The sequence below is a fragment of the Periplaneta americana genome, chromosome 16 (assembly GCF_040183065.1).
Source record: "Periplaneta americana isolate PAMFEO1 chromosome 16, P.americana_PAMFEO1_priV1, whole genome shotgun sequence".
Taxonomy (NCBI): domain Eukaryota; kingdom Metazoa; phylum Arthropoda; class Insecta; order Blattodea; family Blattidae; genus Periplaneta; species Periplaneta americana.
In genome coordinates, this window is record NC_091132.1 from 156788521 (window position 1) to 156801446 (window position 12926).

General features: G+C 34.0%; 1 protein-coding gene across 2 annotated transcripts in view; it reads right to left on the bottom strand.

Annotated features, from left to right (window-relative positions):
- The window catches only part of LOC138691532 (zinc finger protein 93-like), a 57223-nt gene extending 46682 nt beyond the window's left edge, over positions 1–10541 (bottom strand). For both annotated transcript variants that reach the window (XR_011329901.1, XM_069813564.1), the window contains exon 1: positions 10435–10541. The gene's annotated coding sequence lies outside the window, so the exon portion shown is untranslated. The remainder of the gene's footprint in view (positions 1–10434) is intronic.
- Positions 10542–12926: the final 2385 nt, after the last annotated feature.

Here is a 12926-nt window from a genome sequence, read left to right on the forward strand (position 1 = left end):
TAATATTATTTTTGTTTGTGCAAAACGAACTGCAATTTACAATAATCGCTTCACTCATTCAAGATTATAGCGATAATTAACTATGAAACCAGTAAATATTAATTTGCATTTCCCTTTACAACAATAATAATGGAAATATGAATTAATGGAGTAACTTATATGTACCGGTACTTGTAGTGTTTGCTTACGTAGTTAACAAAGTGGGATAATCACACCAAAATTGGAAATAAAACGTGATTAATAAATTTTATTGTAACAGACTTTTTGTACGTCTCTAGTAAAGTAACAAATAAAAATAACAACAAAATTAACAGCTATAATTAAAAACATATCCTTTGAAAAAAAAAAAGTAGGCCTAAGCAATAATAATCCCACCAGAATTGAAAATAAAACGTGATCAATAAATTTCACTAAAACAAACTTAATTTTTCTACGTCTCTAGTAAAATATTATTATGCCAATTATTGTATTTTAGCCATTAACATTTTCATTACAACCAATAACTAACATTTCACAAGCATCAATGTGAAATACGCAACGAGCTAACACTCGATGGAAATACGACACAGTCCAAAGTCGACCGTGGATAGTGTATTGTTTCTAGTTGCTAACCGCTTGGAGCGCTTTATCACGAGATTTGCAAAAAAATCACCTCAAGCTTCGCGACTGTATATAGTAGACTGTGATCATACCGAGGTGTGATCTGTGATAGCGAGAACTCGCCAAGTGTGTGGAGGAAGGCTCTTCGCCTCTTTCTCGCAACACATTTTTCGCTGGCAAAAACTCTGGAAGTGTGTTACGGGCCTTATTTAGAGTTCAGATGGCTCAGATTCTTGCAATCTTAATGCCAATATGTCGATCTTCATTTGTGTAACTTTTTGATAACGTATAGAAAATAATTTATAGGTGTGATTCTCTGGTCTGTAGTTTTACGAGTACAGTTGTGTATTGGATATTAAGAACTACAAAATTTAAGAATGTCTGATGACATTATTACCATTAAAAATGAAATATTATTATAGTTAATGCAATTATGTCAGTGTCACTAATTATACACATTAATGCTATAATGATAATATGAAAATGAAACTTTTTGGGGTTTATGTAAGCAGACGAAAAGGAGAAATATTTTAAATTTCTATAATTTATTGAGTAATGACTATATGTTACTGAAAACTATAAAATTTACGTAAGGCAACAATATTGTTATTAAAAAGAAATATTTTTACAGTTATTAATCAAGTGGTGTGGGTCTTTTTCATATATTTAGTGGCGGTGTGATGTAAATATTTATATTATTGATATTTATTGATATTATTTATTAATAGTTCAAAAGTACATAAACTTAATCTTAAAACTGATACATTCACAAATAATGATAATACACAATATTTACACAATTTAATAACAAATTTTCTATCATATAATTATTCAACTTATGTGGTTTTACTTACACTTACTTCTGGTTTTAGTGTAAGTTTTCACCCTATCGCATTTATTTTTTACACATTCAAAACTTGTTTACATGCTAAGATAGAAATTCTCTTTTTTTTTTTTCTGTAATAAACAAGTGTATATAAATCGTCCTTGCTGCTATATTCATCTAATTATCTTTTACCACAGTCATATTTATATTTAAATTTCAGTTCCTCGTTTACATAATACTTAACTATTTCATGTAATAAATATCGCATAGAGGTTAGCAGATGCAGACAATATGTGAACAAACAGAATAGCTGAATCAGAACATTCTATGTGAATATGTAGGGCAGTGTCTAACCTCGTGCTTACGCTTGTCAGCAAAATCCTCGATGTAACCTTATTACAGCTGTCAGCTTACTTGTTTAAACACATTATTTGTCAAACTAATTACATGATAACATAAATTCCACTTTAATCAATTCAATCGCATGCACTCATTTACATTCATTGCTATTATGTTTCTAATACATTTATAACCTAGTACCATCCTGTCAAATTAAAGAATAATATTTACCAATTTATAACGTCTTAATCTTTTTATCACTTTTATCATCTATAATAATTTACACCGTTATTACTTAATAAATTCATAAAAGTATTATTTTCAATTTTATTTATTAAAACTTCGACACTAATAAATCTTATTTATTTTTTTTAAATATGTCTACCATTCTTACTTAATTAATTATTAATTTTTCTAATAGCAGGAAAGTTTATTCGTTGTTGCTGCCTATCTCTTAGCGAGTAAATTCTTTCATTAACTATATCCTTATTCGAATTAGATTGTTCATATCTATTTTTATTAAAGTTCCTATGTGTCATTTTACCTCTGAGCAAATGTTCGTCACCTGCATCGACCTCATCGTTTGATCCAGCAACGCTTCTCCTTACAGTAGACGTTTCACTTCCTCTCAAGCACCACGAACTTCCACCAGACTGTGTCACCAGATCTTCACTTGCGCTGACCTCATTAGTTGCTCCAAAACCGCTCCTTCTTGCTATACATCCACTCGAGCTCCTCGGTCTACCCTCCCTGGTAGCCTGTGGTACACTTCCCCTAACAGCATCCTCTCTAGCTCCTGTAACTTCTTCCAAACTAGGTTTTCCTTCTCCACTCTTGTTTCGTCTGTCGGGATTTCTGTTAACATCATTCTCAGTTTTATCTAAGTAGCTTATTAACTCCTTTGCTCCTGTAAGCCCATCCATTCTCCAATTTGTTATTTCAGATTGCTGAAGCCTATCAGTAGCATTACTTATCTGCTCGGTTCTCTCTACGCTTCTAGATTTTCTACTACGTGACCCACTTCTTCTTCTGTTTGCGTTATGTGGAGAGGATGATCTATTTCTATCTGTCGCCATTTTCGTATTTCTATTATTTTTGCAGCTGCTCAATACATCCTCAATATTTTTATCTTTGAGGAATTCTAGGTCGACTATATTCCCATTTATCTTTATTTTATCATTCACTAAGCTTGCTTTAAAGTCTTTAAAGCGGGCTTCTTTTAATAACGGTACTAATTTCTTTCGTTTCTCTCTTATTTCTTTCGAGAAGTCATTCTCGATGTAAATCTTAGATCCTTTAAGTTGATTCGAGTTAGCCATAATGTGTTCTTTGATGAAATAACTGTTTAATTTCACGACAATTGGTCTATTCTTTCCTCTCCCAACTCTATAAGCATTATTTATTGCGCTTACCTCCAAGTTAAGTCTGAAAAATTTAGTTAATAAGTCTAACACAACAAAACAAGTGTCACTTCCTTTTTCATGATTTTCCTCTTCCACACCATAGAAAACAATGTTATTTCTTCTGCTTTCAATTTCCCATCTTTTCACTATTGCTTTTAACACCACCTGCTCTTGAATGACCTCTTTTAACTTATTTTCCACTTCATTATACCTATTAACTAGTGTATCTAAGTCATTTGAAACTTTATTTAGTAGAACACTTGCTTTCTGTCTGTCTTCTCTCGTTTCTTTCATATAGTTTATCCATTCTCTTTGAAACACTTCATCACTGTTATCTCTTCCTTCCCTAGAGCCAGGCCCAGGGTTTAGCTCCACATTTCCAATAATTAAGAGGATTGATAAAACAGCCGCGGTCAGAAATATATTGAAACTATCTATCACTACAGCATTTTCACATTTTGTATGCCTGTGGTAATGCCCTGCATTATAGCCTCCGATCCGCGCTCTGTAGGAAACTAGATCGTCACCCATAACTTCTTCCACACGCTAACCTACTTATAGACACTGTTTACCACACGACCGCTCTCTACGACTGCATTTTGTGAACGAAATATTTATATGTGTGAATCTCTCATTTTCCTTGGTAGTAATTGAGTCACGTTTCCTATTTTAGCTGGGTCTTTAAACTAGAGTACATCAAAATTAATTTCATATTACTTTGCTTTAATCGGTTAGATATTTTCTGATCCCTCCTAAACATATTTTGTTGTAGGAAAAATAGCAGGTTATTTCACTTCTTGCTACCGTGATGAGTAGACATCGGATTTTTAGGCACTAAAAATTGCAGTTTTAGGCGCCTAAAATAAGCTCAAAATTTGTAAAATTAGGCTCTATTTTAATGAAAATAGGCATTTTAGGCACATCAAGGTCTCATACTTATTTCTTTCACTGAAATTTTTAGTTATACACTAAAATACGCACAAAAATGTATGTTTAAACATTAAAAAAGAATACTATATTACATTTATAAACAGAGCTGCACAAATTTAATATATTGAAACTAATGAAATAATGATTATTGATATCAAGATTACTCATTTTAAGTTATTGAAATTCAGTTCCATGCTCAGACTTTATTATAATTATCTGCACAGTACACCACCAGAATTTTTTCTAAATTCTCCACAGTTAACCTTTGCCTTTAGTCACTGAGAATCATTTTGAAAGCAGAAAAACTTCTTTCAACCGAAACTGATGTGAGAGGCGCAAATTTTAAATTAGGTACAATAGAAACATCAATACTCTTGATACTTTTTCCAACAATGAAAATCCTACATTCTTATTTAATACGTTGTCCCACTTATTTTTAACTTTTTCCCCAGTTTCGCCCAAAGCAGAATGTATGTTCACTTGAGCTTCCTTTACTATTGATATTTGGCTACAAAGAGATTGTTTTTCACGTTCTAATTGTCCAATGCTTGCAGGTATGAAAGAAAAGTTTGATATTATGTAGGCAATATCGTTTTTCACTCGTGAGTCATTCAGACAATCTTTCACTGCTTTCACACACGCTACGCTATCAGTTTCAGGTAATTTATCAATAACTGTGACCACTTCTTTAAAATACTTAGAATAATACACCACTGACTGAATCCAGGTTCACCATCGTGTAACAACCGGCTGAGGTGGGAGTGGGATATCTGGAAAGTTCTCTATGAATATTGAAATCCTGGATGGGGCTTTACAAAAACATTTTTTTTTTGTGTTAGAAATAAACGAATTGACAAGAGGAAATTCATTCCGGATTGTTTCAGAAACCCTGTGAAGGCCATGTGCTAGACAGGTTACATGCGTGAGGTTAGGATAAAATGTTTTAAGAAGTGGAGCTGCAGCAACCATGTATGAGGCAGCATCAGTACAAAACAACAGAACTTTAGAATCGTCTATATTACCTGAGTATAAAGACTGTAGGCCTTTATTTACAAAATAAGCAATGGCTTGGCTATTCACTTTGGAAAGTTCCTTAACACATACGAGGTGTGGAATCGAAGGTCCATCAGGACTAAGTTTTCCTACTACCATATTTGCTATATACCTATTCATAGGATCTGAGGTTTCATCCACAGAGACCCATATGTAAGAATCACCTATATCCTCCCGAATGGAAGCTAAAGTTTCATTGTATATTCTGTCTAAGTAATTTTTTCTTAGGGTCGACTCAGATGGGATATTTTGTTTGCAGTATTTTTGTAAAAACTGTCTTAAAACCGGATTTTCAATTGCATTCCAGGGAATGTTAGCAGCAACAAACGCTCTGGTTAAATCAGCATAGAAATTGCTGCTGAGATTGGATGAAGTAGGCTGTGTTAGTAAAGTTTGTTGCAGTTGATTTTTCTGCTGAGCTTTATCCTTATGAGCCGCTCCTTTCACATGCTGCTTTAGGTGGCACTTTTTTTCTTGCGAAATCTAAAAATGTAAAGTAAACTGAATTAAAATAAAATCCTAATTGTTGTATTGCCGTATTTCTATCACAAAGTTAGTGGGTTCGAACAATCAAAATTTTAATGACCTGCAAATACTTTAACTATCGGAATTTAAAAGGTTAAAGTGTAGTGGTCTTAAAAAGAATTATACCTCAGGATAGCTCAGTCAATGTATAAATATTATAGGCCTACTCATTAAAATTAATAGAATTTATATATTTCAACTAGGCTATTGTTACATACCTGTTTGCTACAAATCTTGCAGAATATTATTTTTCCATCATAAGTGAATTCTGAATATTCTGTTAGCCATTGCCGGATCAATGTAGATTTTGCACTTATATTTTTCGGCATTATCGCGTTAAACTTCACAGGAAAACGTCCTACCGCTCAAAACTTCTCAGCACAAATAAGGTGAGGGAAAGAGCAACTATTAACGAGCATTCAAATGAACCGTTGTTATTGAGATTCAATTGGACAAAAATACAAAGTTCCACTTATTGTTGCATTTCCTGGCAGTGTTAACACTAGGAGGGCCATTCTTTTAAATATTTTGTAACGGTTTACCCTACTAATTCGCAGTTTTACGACTTTTCATAAATATTTCAAAAACACTCTTTCTCCAAAAATTGTGATTTTATGACACTCTGAAGGGCAGTACAGCTAATCGGTTTCAGACCGAAAACAGTCATTTATATAGTATAGTATATCTCTGAATCGGTAGCAGCACATGTTGTGATTGTTGCCTGCTTCAAAACTAAGGTTGGTTCTTTGTCGGCATTTATGCCTCCAAACATGTTAAATTCGGTGAAATCTATTGCGAGTGTCGTGAGATTCAAAACATTTTGTTTCCTTTATCAATGGTTTCATGGCCGGTGTGAAGCAAACTTTCCACTTTTTAAATGCCTTAAATTTCGCAGTGAATGCATGTATAAATTATAAAAAGTAAGAGTAAAATGCAAAACTTTACAGTGAGTTAGGCATGTTTAGGCGAATATTAACAAATTAGGCTCTAATAACCGTTTTAGGGCATTTTAGGGCACTATAAAACTCTTTGAATACCTTTCAATTTCCATGAAACACAAATATTAATAATTATTTTTACTTTTCTCCTAAAGAAACAAATTAGGCATTTGCCCTAGAATCCGATGTCTGGTGATGAGTAAGTTTATTTCCCGCAACTAGCAAACAATGAAGCATTGAAATTGCTAACGATTTACGACGAACAATTTTATTTAGGGCGCATATAAGATTCTACAACTCTGATATATCATTCGCCTCATTTTCCGCATCTCAGCAATAGATTCCTCACAACAGCCTATACTGCCGAAAATATTTGGGATAATACATAAATTATGTCGCCGATCTTCCGCCATTTACAATTCATTACAAGCTTATGGAAAATTATACGTGATTAATTCAACATATGCTAACGTTTTACATGGCCAACATGATGTCCAGTATTCACAGGTACCGGAAAAAGAACGGAAAAAGTAAAGTTCCAGCATCCACCTGAAGATGGATAGTTTCAAAATATTTGGCACAAAAACTTTCAAAATGTCTGATATTCGTCATTGAAAATAAATCTGAACAATTTTGATTTGAACTTCTTATGGACTTAATTTGCAGCATTTGCTGCACAAGCCACTAGTTTTACATAATTCTGGATTCCAGTGCTGCAGAGGTGGTGAATTTCTGTTTATGAACATCAAACAAAATACATTATAAACAGCAAGAGATGATCTAAGTTGTACAGATCTCCGCGCACTAAACTTAGCCACCGATATGCCGTATCGCTCTGTACAGACAACATTTTCTTTTTCGCATACGATTAATTTAAAAAATTGTAATATCTCATATGACATATGGTCCCGTATGGCCTCCATGACAGCACTGATGGCAAGTAACTTCGTCCAAATTATGTGAAAAATTAAATAACAATGAAAGCCATTCAGTTTTCTGAAACATTTCAACTTATTACACTGGAATGAGTCTGATGAGATTACCGATTGCAGTGTATAAAAAATTCGAATTATAAAACATTCTCAGATAATGTAACCCGCAGCGAGTGCACATCAGGTTGTGTGCTCCTGAACAACTCCTTCACATGGCTAGTTCTGAGTAGGGTTGTAGAAAGTCATTGTATGTATATAGTTTCTATTCACGTAAGAAGAAATACATATGAGCTACCGTTTAATTTTTTGAGTTTAAACTCAAAGAACGGAGAATGAACACAGCTTATGTCACGTTAACACAACCTTGTAAAATTAAAATACAACTTAATTTTAATTAAATGTTCAGAGAATACAGACACTAAGATACGCTTATGTCAAAATGAAATTAAGAGTTAAGAAATATTTCTACTCTCTCATCTCATCTGAATATTCTGGAGAACGAAAATAATAATGATTATTTCACGTTAAAATATTTAAAACATTTAAAACTCCGCTATGCTATTTTAGGTAAAACGAAGTTAATCATAATTTTAAACTCTTCTGATTTAATTTTAATTAAATATTCGGTGAACACAGGAATTAAGAAAAGCTTATTTTACGATATACAAATCAACTTAATAATAATAAAAAAAACTCCGTTTGTCCTACTGGAAGCATTTTCTTCAGGAAATTAGAAATAGTTCGCTCCCACTTTCGTTTTTAAAGTGGTAACCAGTAAACCTACACACAAGAAATCAGATTTCCCGAGACGTCTTTAAAATCAATCATGTGTGTTACGCTTACATTTCTCGTTTTCTCACCCGTCGTCTCGAACACGTCAGCTATCCGGGGTACCTGGGCTTAAGACCCGTATATTTGTCTCTCTTCACGCAATAACCTTTATAAACTTGGCACACTGCATGACGTTTTAAAATTCCTTTGCAAAACGAAATTTAAATTTGTCGGATCAAATTTGTGCAAATTTTAAGGACAAAACTAAAATACTTTCAACCAATAAGTATCACAATACATTGGTCTCTTAAACTGACTGCGCACGTTGGGAATTAATTCAATAGCTTTCTCAAAATACGCTATGAAGTGTTTCATATAAAACAATTTTCTGTCTCGAAAAGGAAGCAAGAATGACAAAAATTGTATTACACTTATTTGTACCGTGTCACAGCACTGAATAGCGGGCATCAATAATGGTATGTTCCATAACAAATCAATACCAATGTAGCGAATATACACAATCCTTCAGAATGCACTAGTATCACAAATTACTTACAAATACAGCGATGTTCCCTTCCAAAATAATCACAAAGACTTCTGTATTAGGCTACTAATTATGTCAATATCAGAATCAGGCTTGCCAACAGGAAACAACCATGAGAAGAGGACTGTAATTTCTCACTTATCAGGGATGCTAAAATCTGCGCCGTTTGTATTGGATTTTTCGTTCATGGATTACACTATGATTTCCTTCCCCCCCTTTTTTTCGCCAATATAATTCTAACACTGTTTAATTCTCGTATCATGCTCCTTCTTGCAAAGGGAAAATGTGCAGAGCATTGTAAGTAACACACATACATATTATAGCAACTTCGAAGATGCGAAATAGTCCGTGCCCTATTAAACTGTTAAAAAAAAAATCGGTCAATACAGAGTATCCATCAGCCAATGAACGAATAATGCACACTTTTATCTTTGTCAATGTGACACTATAAACCAATTTTCAATACTTTTATCATATCCACAGCACATTTCAATTCTTATTTGTGTGTGTGTCTATATATATAATTTATTACTACATCAACACACTTAATATATCACAAAATATATACTGGACGAACTAAATGTAATTATTATGAAAGTCGTCATAATATTTCCTTTCTCGAATTGTGATCCACTTACACTAGATGGTGCTGACACGAGAAGCAGAGCCAGCCATACAAGCAAACGAAATTTTATTAAATGTGAGCAATGTTACTACAGGTGCATAGTATTATGTGACAGGTTAGATTAGGTGTGTATTATGTGACAGGTTAGGTTGGATCAAATGTGTACTATTATGAGTTTAGGTTAGGTTTGATTAGGTGTGTAGTATTATTATTATGTTGGGGACACTGGAAGCCACTGTTACATTAAAGAAATATGGCCGTATTCGTCATTCACTCGCGACAATTTTCGTATATAAGGTGTGCATTTAGGGCGCATTGGGTGCGCTTACAGCTATCCCAGTGATCGCATTAATTTCTATTGATCAGTACTATAAATCCAAGGCATTTTCATGGTATTCTATAGTGCCTGGGACATAAGTAATATTAAAAATAATCAATGTAAATATCAGTTTATGGTAGTTTCCTAGTATCCGGTACTCATACTCATTACATAGGTCATTTTTATGTTTACACAAGCTCCTTCATGAAAAGAATTTTAATATTTTGTTACTATATGTGATTCTAGTAATACTTTTTGGTCCAGGGAAAATATGTCTTTTATGATTATACAGCAATGACTGGCTTAACAGCTTATGTAATGAGTACCGGGTACTAGGAAACTTACCAGTTTAAACATCGTAAGATAGTTGTTTAACCAAATATCCTTAGTCAGGTTAGAATATCATAAATGACATATATAAGGCATCAGTCATGAGGTAACTAAGCAAGGAGATATTGGGGTAAAGTGGCGAGTTCTTTTCCACCTTATATTATAATTTCTCAAACAAGAACGTGCCACGAAACAGTGGTAATAGTAAAACAGATATATTGAAAACAAAACGACGGTTATATTGTAGTCTGAATTTTATGTTGTGTTATATACATGCGATATAAAATTTTGCAACTTACCTCTTTCTACAATTGTAATAATCCTACGAAACAAATACGTGCGGAACTGCGTAAGTATGTAACCACGGCATTCATGAGAAAACGTCGTTGCTTCTGCTTGGACGTCTGGATCGAAAGAAATCAAAGCTGCCGTGAATGTAGCGACTAAACACCAGAGTCGCCAACTGCACGGAAATTCCATCAAAATTGATGGAATTTCAATGTAGCGAAAGGGTAAAGGCTTGGACGGGTGACGGATTTTCTGGCGGAAATTACGATTTACATCGCATTTTGACGTGTTTTAGCTGCCGTCATTTTTAACTCGAGCACGCTTCCGTACAGGGGCAGCGCCAAAAAAAAAAAAAGAAAGAAACTAGATAATATACTTACTTACTGGCTTTTAAGGAACCCGGACGTTCATTGCCGCCCTCACATAAGCCCGCCATTGGTCCCTATCTTGAGCAAGATTAATCCAGTCTCTATCATCATATCCCATTTCCCTCAAATCCAGTTTAATATTATCTTCACATCTACGTCTCGGCCTCCCCAAAGGTCTTATTTGAAGGTTTCGAAACATGCTGTTTTTTAAGGTGATGGGTTGTTAGCCCTTCGCCCAACCCCAAGCTGGAGGACCACCACTCATAACTAGATAATATAGCAATAAAATATCCTGAACCACACTGAAAACAAACGCACCATTTGCGAGAAAAAAATATACCATCACAACATCTTAAAAAATGCACTAGGTAGAAACAAAGAAGAAAAAGTATCATTTATCTCACATCCTCTCTTTCCACTCTCTCTACCTCCCTCGCACACTCTTTTACACTCTCATTCTTCCATTCTTTTTTCCCCCTTTCTCCTACTACTAATTTTATATCTACATTACATACCTCATCATTAACACACATTTTTACTTACATTGCCGGTGACGAGACTCGAACCACCGACGTTCATTTCTATCCTCCATAGCCTTAACCACTTGGCTACAAGAACACTTGCGAAACATTCGCTTCAAACCAAAGAGTTTGTAATATATTTTGTATTTAAATACATAAAATTGATGTATTTTGTATTTCAAATACTCAAAATAGTTTTTTCTTCTTCATGTCCTTCAAGTTTTGGATTTGGAGAATGAACTTTTGTCTTATTTGCCTACCCATTTCAGAAGTGCTAGCCATTCACTTAGTTTTCCTGCCACAACCGATTTCCTTAATGCCATAAAGGAAATCTCCAACAGCATCAAAGATCCATCACCCAACACTCTTTAAATGTTCAGCATTATGGAATGCGTCTAGGGGACCCAAATCCTTAGAAATTAGGTCAGATGTCTTGAAATATTCATTAAAGTTTCCTTGGCCCACTCGATGGAATTCTCTTTATCACTCAGTCTCTCAAATACTGCAATTCAAACATGATTTAAACAGTATATGAGAAAAACTGGGATTGCCAATCTTCAAAGATGTTGAGTTTCAGTACCTTTAAGAATATTGTGCAGTTCTGAAACCCAATGCCGTAGCCCTTCATTTAATGCAAAATGAGAAGACTTGCTATTACGGCCAACTTTTGTTCACATTAATTTCCCTCAAAAACAGATTACATATTGTTATCTAGCAATCTACGCCATCTATTCCAAGTAACTCCAATCCTAATAAATTTGCTTTCGTCAAGATTTAAAGTGATGTTTGATCTGACCCCAGAAGCAAATTGAGCTATTTTGGCAGCTTGCTTCCACCCATCATTGAAGATGAGATGGCTGCGTGACACTGCCTCATCAAATGATAAGATGAGGATACAGAATATGTGTGTGAAATCAGCTGAGGAGTTCTCTGCTACATTTTTGGTCAGTTCAGACGATGAAAACAATTTTTATGTTTTCAACTCAAGTACAACAGACTTCGAAAAGCAAAAAGAAAAGAACTTGTCTACTGCGGATTATAAGCTCATACAATTCTTCAATGGCAAAGGGACAACCCTGTGCTCTCTAGAGAATTACCCAACAATGAAGCAAGCTTTTATAAAGTATAATACAAGTTTGTGTTCCTCTGCGCCTGTAGAAAGACTGTTCTGTTTTGCAGGATTTACGGTATTCATTCAGCAAGGGGATCCTTATCTGATATACTTCTTGAGAAACTGTTCTTTTTTTTAAAGGAAGCAGTAATTATTCATATGTAACATAATTTCATTGCTCACTGGGTAAAGGAAGAATGTTCAGTTATAGTGTTTATATAAAACTTCGAGATAAAAATACTTTCAATAATTGAATCCTCTAGATTCAAAACCCCCTAAAGACCATTTTATTCGTAATTTAGTTATGCCCACATATTGCTTGCTAAGAATGAATTCTAATGATTTATATACTTCGAATTCGAAAACCCATTAAATTTAAAGAAAAAGGTTTGTTAAAAGTCATTGTAAGGTTGAAAATTCTTTCTATTTGTCACCGGTTACTGTCAAAATTCTTCAATTTGTAAAAATGGATATAGGGGATTTTGAATCTATAGGATTCAATT